This window comes from Bicyclus anynana, chromosome 21 (genome assembly GCF_947172395.1).
Source record: "Bicyclus anynana chromosome 21, ilBicAnyn1.1, whole genome shotgun sequence".
In the NCBI taxonomy this organism is placed as follows: domain Eukaryota; kingdom Metazoa; phylum Arthropoda; class Insecta; order Lepidoptera; family Nymphalidae; genus Bicyclus; species Bicyclus anynana.
This window is the reverse complement of record NC_069103.1, coordinates 7226203-7238830: the sequence shown is the minus strand read 5'-3', so window position 1 is coordinate 7238830 and position 12628 is coordinate 7226203. Positions and strand designations below refer to the sequence as shown.

General features: G+C 32.1%; 1 long non-coding RNA gene across 1 annotated transcript; it reads right to left on the bottom strand.

Moving 5' to 3' along the window:
- Positions 1–4177: 4177 nt before the first annotated feature.
- On the bottom strand, positions 4178–11760 carry LOC128199267 (uncharacterized). The gene is made up of 2 exons (XR_008251919.1): positions 11622–11760; positions 4178–8963 (listed from the first exon to the last, which is right to left on the bottom strand). It is a non-coding gene; the product is annotated as an uncharacterized LOC128199267 (long non-coding RNA).
- Positions 11761–12628: the final 868 nt, after the last annotated feature.

Sequence of the window (12628 nt, the reverse complement as noted above, 5' to 3'; positions counted from 1 at the left end):
GGCTTACACATATGAAAATAATACAGATTTTTGTTAATTTTAAACATCGTTAGGATTGATAGGCTTTCAACTTTTGATATTTCATGAACAAATCATTGTGATATTGATATTTATTTATAGTTACTTAATTTAATTAAGTTACTTAATTTAATTAAGTAACTATAAATACCCTTAAATACCTAAAAGTAACTATAATAATAGTTACTTACGAGTATTTATTATTATGTTCATGGCGGGTATGACAGAGGCACAGGTAGGTAAAAATTAAATTTAGATAATACCTTCTCGTACCTAGAACTACATTAAAATCCTGATTAAATAACATAAAGCTCTTAAAGTAATAAAAGAATATATTTATGGTATATGATATTTAAATATATTTGGTTCAGGTAGACCTGTCTATAATTATTGTACGATTTCCTGACTTTATTTTTTCATTAATAATAATTAATCGGTTATTAATCAGTATGTTACATAATAAATAAAATAGTTCAACGATTAAAAGTTTATTAAAAACTAAAAGTCCACGCAGTGGTTCTAAATGACAAAAGTCTAAAATTTAAATTAATAATTATACCTATTTTTTTACTTTTTTTGATCGATATCTCAATAACGATGAGCGATATGTGAAAATTTAGAGAACTTTAATTACAGAACTTATAATAAGAAACAAAAAAGTATTGAAACGAACTTTTCGTATCTCAATGGAAAACCGAGTTATTGTAAAAAATCTTAATGCAACCCTTTTTTCAATATGGCGGAAAATGCACTTATGAAATCTTGGTCGAGAATTTGAAGTTAAGCTTAAGGCTACGTCATAATATCCAAAATTCAGCTTTCTCGGATCATTTGCATTTCTAAGCCGATTTATCTAACATAAAGACTGTAGTATGAGCAATGAGTGGAAGCGGTGAGTTATGAATAAAATATCACAAAAAGATGTTTTCTATCTGTCATGAGCTTACTGTCTTCATTTATCTTAGCACTTATTTCCGTAACAACTACGTTATAAACCAAACATTTTCATGTTGTTTTCTTTTACAAAAATATTAAGCTTTGCATGGAGCTACAAGAAGATTTAGCCTATGACAATAGACTATCACAAATAGCGTGAACAACCTCACAAAGTTTACCTTCTTATTATTAACATTAGTCAGTGAATGTATAAATTCGTTATTTTCTATTTGATTTTGATTAAGAAGAATTTCGTTCTTAACGGGGACCCCCGACCGAGCATTTTCTTTTAAAATTAGCTGGACATTTTTTATTTTTTTTGGTAAAAAAAAACCATATCTCTTTTGTTCCATTAGTCGTGAAAACTAGTGGGTACGATAATAGTGTTGAAATCATTAAAGTTCCAGTGATGAGTTCGGCCCCTTAACCTGTTACTGTTGAGGTTACTTATTGTTATTTTTTTTTTTAATTTATTTACATATGAAATTAATAACACATTTTTCTTGCTCGCTAGCTCGCTCGTAAGCGATTGTCAGCTTTTCTAAACACTGCACATTCATCTTATTAACTATATTAAACCTACTTAATTAACTCAAATATACAACTGTAGTAACTTAAAAGACAAATTAACAATCTAAAGATGATAACAATAGCGCACTGACGAGTCGCGTCAGTTGTTGTGTTATGTTCTTACAAATAAAGGCTTACAAAATCACTGTCTTATAAATAAAAAAATGAATAAAAAAAAATAAACCTTAGCTGAGTTTGTTGGGGCTCTTCAAAGCGCGTTTGGAACCCGCGTAACTGTTATTTTAAGTTTTCGAATGATTATTATCACCATTATCTTAAGTTTAATATTATTACCTGACGTTTCGAAAAAGCTTGAAAAGTAAGCCTATTTGAAATAAATGAATTATGACTTTTACTTTGACTTTGACTTATATCTATCTAAACTAGCGGACGCCCGCGAATTCGTCCGCTTAGAATTCAGTTTTTACAAATCCCGCGAAAACCATGGATTTTTCCGGGATGAAAAGTAGTATATGTGTTAATTCAGAGTAAAATTTATTTCCATTCAGAATTTCAGCCAAATCGCTTCAGTAGCCGCAGCGTAAAAGAGGAACAAACATACTTACATACTTACACACTTACACACAAACTTTCGCCTTTATAATATTAGTGTGATGTGATAGTGTGATTACTGTAACTAGCGGACGCCCACGACTTCGTCCGCCGTATGGCCTCCCTAATCCGGCCCTATAGCAAAATCCTTTCATAGCGGACACGTATACTAACTATAAGCTACCTCCCGCCAAATTTCATCTTTGTACATCTAGCGGTTTTCGAGATTTCGTGATGAGTGAGCATTTACTCGTATGTACATTCTATAAAATTCATTAAGACATTTCTCATTTCATATATTGACTAGTTTTTGACTAACAAACATAACATACAGACTAAAATTTTAAAGCTGTTGATTTTTATTTGTACCTAGGTTATTAAAATATTAATTAAAAAGTATTAATGCCCATGTACTTACACCTTACTCTTACAATTTTATATGCTCATAGATATAATAGGGTAAAATAGTAACCCTATTATTAAGGTACCTACATAGTTTTATCCACAAATTACATAGATTACCATATTATTAAATAATTCACCCACGTTTTAAAATTACCAATAAGAAAACATATAAAACTACATAATTTATATAAATACATAACATTACAAAAGAATAGCGACCCCTTTTTAAAATAGTTCACCCCTGTAGCGAACTAGGCGCCTAGACAAGGGCGGAGTGAATTTCGATGCACTTTAATTTTAAATCGTATTCGAAATGGATAGAGTCGATTTTTGGTTAGCACTGTTTTTATATAACTACATAGTACATACCAAATCTATGTTTACATAAAACCGACTGTGTAGGCTTTTTTCTGGCTTGCCGCTTCACTGTAACACTACCTGCAATAGTTGTTAGGAATGGGTAACTGAATTAAAGGCAATATAGAATTATTAATATTATGTCACCGTAAATATCTTTAGGTCAGCGTTTCCCAACCTTTTTCAGTCAAGGACCCCTACGAAACCAAGCACAGTTTTCACGGACCTCTTTAATAAAATAAACAGCAAAAAATTGCGATTAGGTATTTATTTTAGTTTTACAGTTACAAAATAGGTACTTATACCTAACTGCATAATATGAAAAATATGAAAAAAAAATCATGTTTCAAGGTTGGTGTTGCTTTTTTGCAACTAAATCAGTGATATTCGGGTTGATGTTGCTATTAAGTTGTAATCTCAAATCTAATGCTAAGTAAGCATAGCAATTATGAAACATTAGCATTTACATATGGTCTAGAGAATCCGTGATAGCCCAGTGGATATGACCTCTGCCCCCTATTCCGGAGGGTGTGGGTTCGAATCCGGTCCGTGTCCGTTTTTCAGTTGTGTGCATTTTAAAAAAAATAAATATCACGTGTTTCAAACGGTGAAGGAAAACATCGTGAGGAAACCTGCATAGTAGAGAATTTTCTTAATTTTCTGCTTGTGTGAAGTCTGCCAATCCGCATTAGGCCAGCGTGGTGGACTATTGGCCTAACTCCTCTCATACTGAGAGGAGACTCGAGCTCAGCAGTGAGCCGATTATGGCTTGATAATGATGATGATGATGATGATGGTCTAGAGACGGCACCGCGGACCCCCATACACATACTCGCGGACCCCCTGAGGTCCGCGGACCACAGGTTGGGAAACGATGCTTTAGATTATAATCTATCTCGTGAGATTGTAAACTCTCGATAGTTTGTGAACCGCGCAACATACCTACTAATTATTATTAATTTGCTAGAATGTGATACATGCTTTGATTGTAAAATTACTATTACTTACTTACTACCTATCTACTGCTTACAATTTAACGTGTTATTATTCGGTAGATTGTAAGGAACTTTTTTATTTGTACGTTCACAAATAAAAAAATAACTAACATAACCTAACCATTGGTTTTTGAGCTACTCAGTTCTGGTTCTTAGGAGTATGTATAGAGATCACAATCTATGGACAGTTCACAATCTCGCGATATAGTTAATAAACTAACGGTATTTACAATTTTACGGTGATATATACAATTTGACAAGTAACTAGCATAACTAAAAATAGGTAATGTTTTAGAGGAAACATTGCAAATGCAGGTTGAGTACAAAAATCAAACAACATTACAGAATTTTGAATTTGTTTATTGGACATAACATTTTATGTTACATTATAATTCGGTATTACATTGGTGATTATTATTTTACATTGTTATACATTATCAAAATTATATCAAATTTTACGAAACATATTTTGCGTCTATTTTAAGCCAGTAGGTATACCTACTTTTTAGTTTAATCAGTATGTTCCTATTTAATTTTTTTTAACAAATACATTTTATTTGAATTTAGCTGTTATTGTTCGAATTGAATATAATAATGTTAATCCTATGCTAACTAAAAACAGACAATATGTAATTAAGTTAGGCAAATTTCGGAAACAAAATGTATGGTCTAAATATTTTAATTTTTATTTCTATAAATTACTCAGAATGGATAACAATGTTATTTATTTATCTCAATCTTAATATTGAATTTTAAAATCCTTGATGTTAATCATTTTTATCATCATTCAAACTATAAAGCTATATGGCAGGAGTTCATCTGCAATGAGGTGGAATATGATGAGATTCATCATTAAAAATCAGAACAAGTTGTGGCTCGTATAGTCGCCATTGCAGCCACAACATTGTTCAACACAGAAGTTAAAACTGCTCTTTGCACTGTTTGAAAAAATTAAGCTTACTTTCCATCGATACTCAAAGATGGCCAAAGTAATAAACAGAAATATGGATTTCTATCCACTGTCAATTATAAATACCTGTCAAATCATTTGCAATACAAAAATAATTCAGTTTATACAATCAGAAGAAATTGCATTAGAAATTTGATAAAACGTAGAATCTGAACCACGCCTCAGTTGTACTTAGATAGTTGAATGCACATCTAAAATGAGATATCGATGTTTGTCAATGGAGAAGTTTATTCTCCAGCAATGTAAGCAGAGGGTAAATGGAGCTTAATTCTGCAATATAAAGTTGCAATTTTCAATCTAAAGGTAAAATAATTAATAGTAAAAAACGAAAAGCTTCAATAGGGAATTCGATTAAAAATACAGAAAACGACAGAGACGTCATAAAGTTGACCAGATTTTTGCTTGCAGTAAACGTTAACGCCTCTCCAGGCTTTCGCCATATCGAAATTTATTGCAAATGAATTAAATACAGGAACTGGAGAGTATATTAATAGAATACTGTCTTGTTTCAACCAACCTGGAAATCCAATGTCCAGAGTTCTCTTTATACAAGATTTTACAAATACAAAAGGGATAGATTCTGTCAATATATCCTACCTTCATACCTATTTCATATTAGAAAATTATTAGAGAATTTTGGAATTTTTTTAATTTGCAAAGTTAGCGTAAGTTTTGAGGATGAAATGAAAGAAGTTGTCATGGCAATTATTAATTCTGTTGTGGGTTAATTAATAAATTATGAATAAATAACAATGAAATATCTAATGCAAAATACTGGTAGATGGACAACTACATAGAAAACAATTACAGATGACATAATCATGAAATCTCAAAAACTGTAAATTAAATACAGCAAATTAAAATTAGTAAAATGAAATATTATCGCACTATTAGAAAAGTTATTGGTTTAAAAAAATACAATCAAACGTTTGCGATTTTAAAACATACAGTAGGTAGCAAAATGTAATAAAGGTATAGAGAAACTAGTTATCATTAAAATGAATAAATACTCTTTGGAATCCTTTCCTTCTTTGTGAAGTTTAAAAAATTAAAGCCTTTGAATTCCACGGGCATAAAGCATAAAGCAAAGCGACACAACAGCCAACCTTTATCTTTCGCGCGCAAAACTAAAACCGAGCGTGAATAGGATCGTAACTTTTTTAAAAAATGTTTATTGCAGAGACATTATGCAAGTTGGAAAGAAAATTATTTTTGTAATGAGATTCTATATTTTGAAAATAAATAGGTACATACATATCCAAGGAAGACTACAATTAAGGTAAACGATAAAACAAATAAAAAAGCAATGTAATCGAGATAGCTATTAAGTATTGTTCAATACAGTTTATCACGAAAATAGCATTATGAGTAAACCAAACAATGCTGCAAGCTTTTCTCCTAACTTCAAATTAATGGAAATCAATTAGATTGGTCTAATTTTTGTAAAGTTGAATTAATTTTATGGTTGCTTAATATATTGCAAACGTAGATTATGAACTTAAAAATTGTCTATGGTAGTTAAGCACAATGCAAAATGAAAAAAAAATCTGTGCTTTTTGAAACATCAGACTCGGCGATAAAGCACCGCGTTTCCATATCCATTACACAGTTCCACTCTGCTACCCCTCTCTGATAGAGAAATATATCACTATATAAGAAATCTCATCCCTGCGAGGGTGGGTCCGCTAAATGTGCCTCGCCGATCCCTATGCGCTAAAACGTAAAAAACAACGAATTTTGAATCAAGCGAAAACACACCTTGAGAACTTTAGAATACAGCATACGTTCGCTTAAAACGTTTTCTCTACTTAATCACCGCTGTCTCCCACATAATACGTATGTATTAAACTCGGACTTAGGCCTTTTTTTAGCAAAAAGGTCGCTTGTGACGCCTCGCGGATTCAAGATGGCGGCGTTTCGCTGCGCGCTTTTTTCGTATAATTACTAACCTCTCCCAGAAAATGTCGTTTGAATTTTAAAAATTCTCTTTCGTGAAAAATGAATGTTGTTTTGTTTGTGTTTTTAAGAGTAATGCTATGCGCAATTAGGCTATGCGAAACAGTAGGGCAGAATTATTCTACAGAGGCTAGACAGTTTTACAAATTATAAATTTAATTAGACATTAACTTTCTTTGTTTCGTCTTATTTAGGTCAGTATTTATAGTACGTTTATCTAAACATAGTTTTAGTATCTGACATTAAGGAATATTTGGATAATAAAACTACTTTTCGAAACATTATTGAATATGTTCCGAAATATTCTATATTTTTTCTATTTTTTGATTCAAATTGAAAATCCTCTATTGAAAATAAGTCTTGCTTATAGTTACATTTAAAATTTTTATTCTATTTTCTATTTGTTTTTTTTTTTGGAAATAATCCTTGGTTAAAAATTGAAAATCATCCATTGAAAATAATTGTAGCGTTTAGCTATTCAAACTCTTTTAAGTTTTAATTAATATTACCTACACCCTACAGTTTTAAGCAGTATACATTTATCTTTTTGTAATAGGTAAGCATAAATGTAAATATTTTTCTATAGTCTATTAAGTTCCGTGGCTTTAAAAATTAACAAAATAAAAAGCTTCGAGCATGTTACAATATTAGTTTTAGAAAAGTATACGCTGTTGATATTGATTATCGATTCCTGATACTTCCGGATATTGATATTTTAAGTGAAGGAGACGATGATGTTTACTGAAACTCAGCTGTTGTTAGAATAACAAAGATAAACATACATATAGACGACATAGGTATAATATAATGACCAGTATAAATTTATATATGGAACTGCTATCATGGCTTTTGATTTAAAGTAGACTGTTCAGATCGACGAGTATTTTATACATTAAAAAGATACGATCACAGAACAACATCGGTAATAATTACAACAATAAAAATATGCAGTATGTCGTTTTCGTATTTTTTTTCATTGAGTTCTTTTTACATAGGCTTCTTCTTTCTCTTCTTTATAGGAGTTATTAACCGACTTCAAAAAAAGGAAGAGATATATATTAGTTTATGACATATATCCAGATATAAAAATTTGCGTATTTTAAAATCCATAATAAAAACATTGATGTTTTTTTTTTAAATTAAATAGAAATTAAGATGCCATTTCTATGTTTACCTTACAAATGAGTTACGAGTACGATATTGCCATAAATTTTTAGATGGTCTCCTTTTATTTTCTCAATATGTATTAAAATAATTAATGAATTTGTGTAAAGCCCACAAATTCATTAATTATTTCATTGATAACATTTATACATTATTTCTAAAATCACCAGTTTCAACAACAGTCAATATGAATTAACTGTGGAACATTTCGTAGAAAGAGTTATCGGTTTCCGAATGCTGAAGTCGATTCGTCATTATTACCGCTTCACAACACTCACAAGTTTCACTTTCGTTTCATTCGGTAGCGAAGATTATTTCATGCTAATACTTGTGCCAAAAATTAAAGATATTATATTTGAGTTTAATCATATATGGGCTATGTTTTTTTTTTTAATTCGGCAGGGAAAAAACAGAAGTCATAGTTTTAGGTAACATTGAGTTTACACTGTTATTTTGAACGAAATGTAATGAACGACAGGCTCGCTCATTAAACTGACTTTTGACAAATTTAATATTCAAACCAATTAAATAATGAATCTACGTAGAGAAGATCGTATGATAAGTTATATTTCAATAGTTGTTGTTCCTACATAATATTGTTCCTAAATAAGTAAAGTTGTTCCTACGTAAATTTTAGACGTTTTGATAGTTAATTTTATTTTTTTGTACACTAACGCCTTACAATAGATTCATGGTAACTAAACTAAATGTAAAACACGTAATGAGTAATGCATAATATAAACAGAATTGTTCACAGACAGATATAAATGAAGAATAAAATACCGATTATTTTCTGACGATATTAAATATCTGTCACATTTCGATAAACTGCTTCTGAGTGCATAAATTTCGTAGAACACGTTACAAACTGATACCGGCTTGCGTCGATGAAACAATATTCGATTTTCGAACGGTGGAGTCAAATATTGTAGTTGTCTTTTTACGGAGCGCCCGTGGCCGAGTTAGAGGTTGGTGTTCCATTTTCAAACTTATTTTTTTTCTTTAATGGCCGCAGTCAATGAAATGTTTTCGCGCCTTTTCTGGAACAAAAAAGGTTGTTTACTAATCCCGTTCATTGACGGATTTTTATACAATGTCAGTCTGTTTTATTTGAATATGAAAAACGAGTAGGTACCTACTGTATGTATGTAGTGTGGTGGACTATTGGTCTAACCCCTCTCATTCTGAGAGGAGACTCGAGCTGAGCAGTGAGCCGAGGGTTGATAATGATGAAATGATGATGACTCTACGTCTAATAATAAGTGTCATTTTACTACTAGGTATAGCGTAACCGTAAGTAACATTTTCATCGGCTACACTATCTCGTTGTCATGAGGTTATGGGGTTCGAGACCTAGGTCGGTCTATAAAATATTGAGCATTCCTTGTTCTAAAATATTCTCAGTAACAATCTGAAGGTTGTAACACTACTGACTGTAGTGTTACAACCTTGAGCTTTAAACGGTGACAAATAATGACGGTTCTGGTATTTATTTGTCATCGTTACAGATACAAATATTATTTGTAGCAGCTGTACAGCACCTCTCCGATTTGTAGCACTGTAGGTCTAAGCTCCTAATCCACTCCTGGAAGAGGCCTGGCCATACAGTAGGTCATTAAAATAATTATGACGATGACCATTAAATGACAACCACAAGAGTAAATTTATACCTAATCTATATCTATACTAATATTATAAAGAGGTAAAGTTTGTAAGTTTGTCACATTTTTTAAATGGGGTAATCTTCGGAACTACTGGTCCGATTTCCAAAATTCTTTCACCAGTAGAAAGCTACATTATCGGGGAGTGGGCTATAGGCTATAGGCTATATTTTATATTAGTATGATATATATTCGCCGAGTTAACACAGTTTTTGTCATACAAGCCTTCATACTACGTAGAAGGATAATAGGATACTTTTTGTCGCGAAAACAAAATCAGAAATGGGTGAAGTAGGGGTAGAAAGTTTGTACGGAAAGTCCTCAATTTTTCTAGGTACATTTGTAAATGTAAAATAATAAGTGGACTATTTATTAGGTATAAGTTATAAAACTTGCAAAATAGAATGTGAAATAGGGGTTGAAAGTTGACATCGATTTTTACGCGGACGAAGTCGCGGGCGTCCGCTAGTGTAGGTATATATAGATAATCATAACAAAAGATGTCGCAGTCTAAAGCCCACAAACTCATTTATTAATAAATTAAATACCGCAACGCTATGGGCTTAACACTCGAAATGGTTTAGTCAAGTTTAAAAAAAACAAAGTCTATGGGAGCTTCCGAATAGAACGACAATATTGTTTCAGTTTAAAAAGCTCTAAGCTCCTAATCTTCTCCAATAGGGAATTAATTTATTAAAACTGAATCATTAAAATTGGATAATGATGATGATGACGCTGATCATGAAATGACCATGAAAAGAGTAGATACATTTAAACCTATCCTCACATAGACAATCAAAAGAAAAGATGTCAATCCAAGCCCCACAAATTCATCTATAAATAAATTAAACCCAGCGCTATGGTCTGACAGTCGGAATGGTGTAGTCAAATTAAAAAAAAAAATACAAAGTCTATGGGAGCTTCTGAAAGTACACAACAACAATTGTCTCAGTGTGATTGTTGTCATTTTGCGTACGATCCGTCGCCCATATGGCGTGCGTCTCTCCGGGAAAAAATACATAAACATTTTTTTTGTTTGCGGTCTGCTTTGCTATCGGACTAATACTGGGAATGCGGAACTTTTTACTGCAGTTGTCTTTTTATTACTTTATTAAAGTTACTGTTTTGTCACTTTTTTGGGAGTTTATACATATAAATTAAATAAAAGTGTCTGTTTGCGATTTATAAATACGTAACTGTTTTTTCAAGACCTTTATAGCTATTTGCAAAATACTAAAACATAATCAAGTTCTTTTTTAAATATTTGTCTATCTGTTTGTCTCTCTGTCTTTCTGTTTAATGTTTGGAACGGCTGAGCTGTTATTAATGGGACTTTCACTGCAAGATATTACCAGGGGCGATGGTTCCTAACAATACGATTTCTATCGGGTTGCCTTTTAAAAATCCACGAGTTTAAGGGACTATATAATTTAATGTACTCAGACAAAAACACTCAGCCTAAAAAAACCACATGAGCGGGTTACCTACGAGAAAATTTCAGTCTTCGCTACTGGATATTTCTTTATTACTATTTCACTGCAGAACTTATAGACTTTTTTTTATCCTTGAAAAATTCGTGGTTCTCGGTTCGAGGTTCAATTTTAGTTGTCCGCTAGTTATTTTAATGAAATCTTCATTACAGAGCCAGGTCTTCTTATGGGAGAGGTTATATAGAGATCACACCCACTACGCTACTCCAATAAGGATTGACGGAATGGGAAATCAGACCGATCTGATTCAAGACACGGGGGTGTAACACCACAAATTTTGGACTCTGGGCTGAAAATTATTGCTGAGGTGTCCTTGAAAGAATTTTTAGGGATCATGTCTGATCTAGGATTCGAACCCAGAAACTCGTGTTCCGAAACTACATTGGCTAACCAATAAGGCCATTATTTTTACCAAAATACACAACTAGAAACATATGCTAGCAATTTAAAAAAAATAGACGGTTTTCTATACACGCAAAGTTCTTGATGGCTTCGATTAATATACCTAGGTAAAATATTCCAGAAAAAATATTCAAAATCTACTCACCATTATAAGCACTCTTCACATTACAAACTTTTCACACAATTTTAAATCAATAATTAAACTGTTAGAATTTGCGCAAATATTGGCCCAAAGCACGCCAATATTGGCCACACAAATTTCATGTGCACTACATGATCGCGAACAGAATATCGACCGAATGAAATCAGCGATACTATTGACCAGCTATTATAAATCATCCCCCCACCTAAACATCTTCGCTAAAATAATTTATATTAAATAATCCTTATTACAATATACATAAAGTTTATAACCGCATGCAAATTTCAGATGAAAATAAGTTTCCCAAACTGGTTTCAATTCTTGTTTGGCAAAGCTTTAGCCTATATACTGGAGTGTGCAGGTAAATAAGCTTGCAGTGGCGTTGATGCAGAACCGAGCTCTTTGCGAAGGGTCTTAACCCTTATCCGTGCTTACTCGTTTTATATAAGGGTTGGTTCGTATTATGGTGATAATAATTATGACGGATCTTAGATAATGTAGGTAGGTATATGGTAGGTATGAGACTAGTCTCGTCCGCGATTTCGCTCGCTTGAAAATATGAATTTTGATATTTTCTTACTTAACTTAAACGTTTGTAATATTAGTTAGGTTGTAATACAAATTTTTTAAATGAACTACCTATTATTAAAAATCTACAACATGTGTAGAATTAAAAAGAAAAGAAATACTAATAGAACGAGTGACTGTTTGGCTAGACCTTCCTCTTAATCCATAAGTTTTTAATTAGCTGTTGGAGCAAGGGTTGACTACATACGGCTTATTATTATGCCCATACATCAATACTCGAAATGGCACGTTTTGTGAGGAGGGTAACGACACCATACTTTGGAGAGTGTGCACAGAAACTTTACAATCTTACAATCTAGTGCCTCCATCTCCATTCTACCACAGAACAACAGAACGCCGTATATCAACTGCTAAGATGTAGAATACACTTCCAGCTTCTGTGTTCCCACGTATAATTTGAGCACCCTTAAGACAAGACTGAA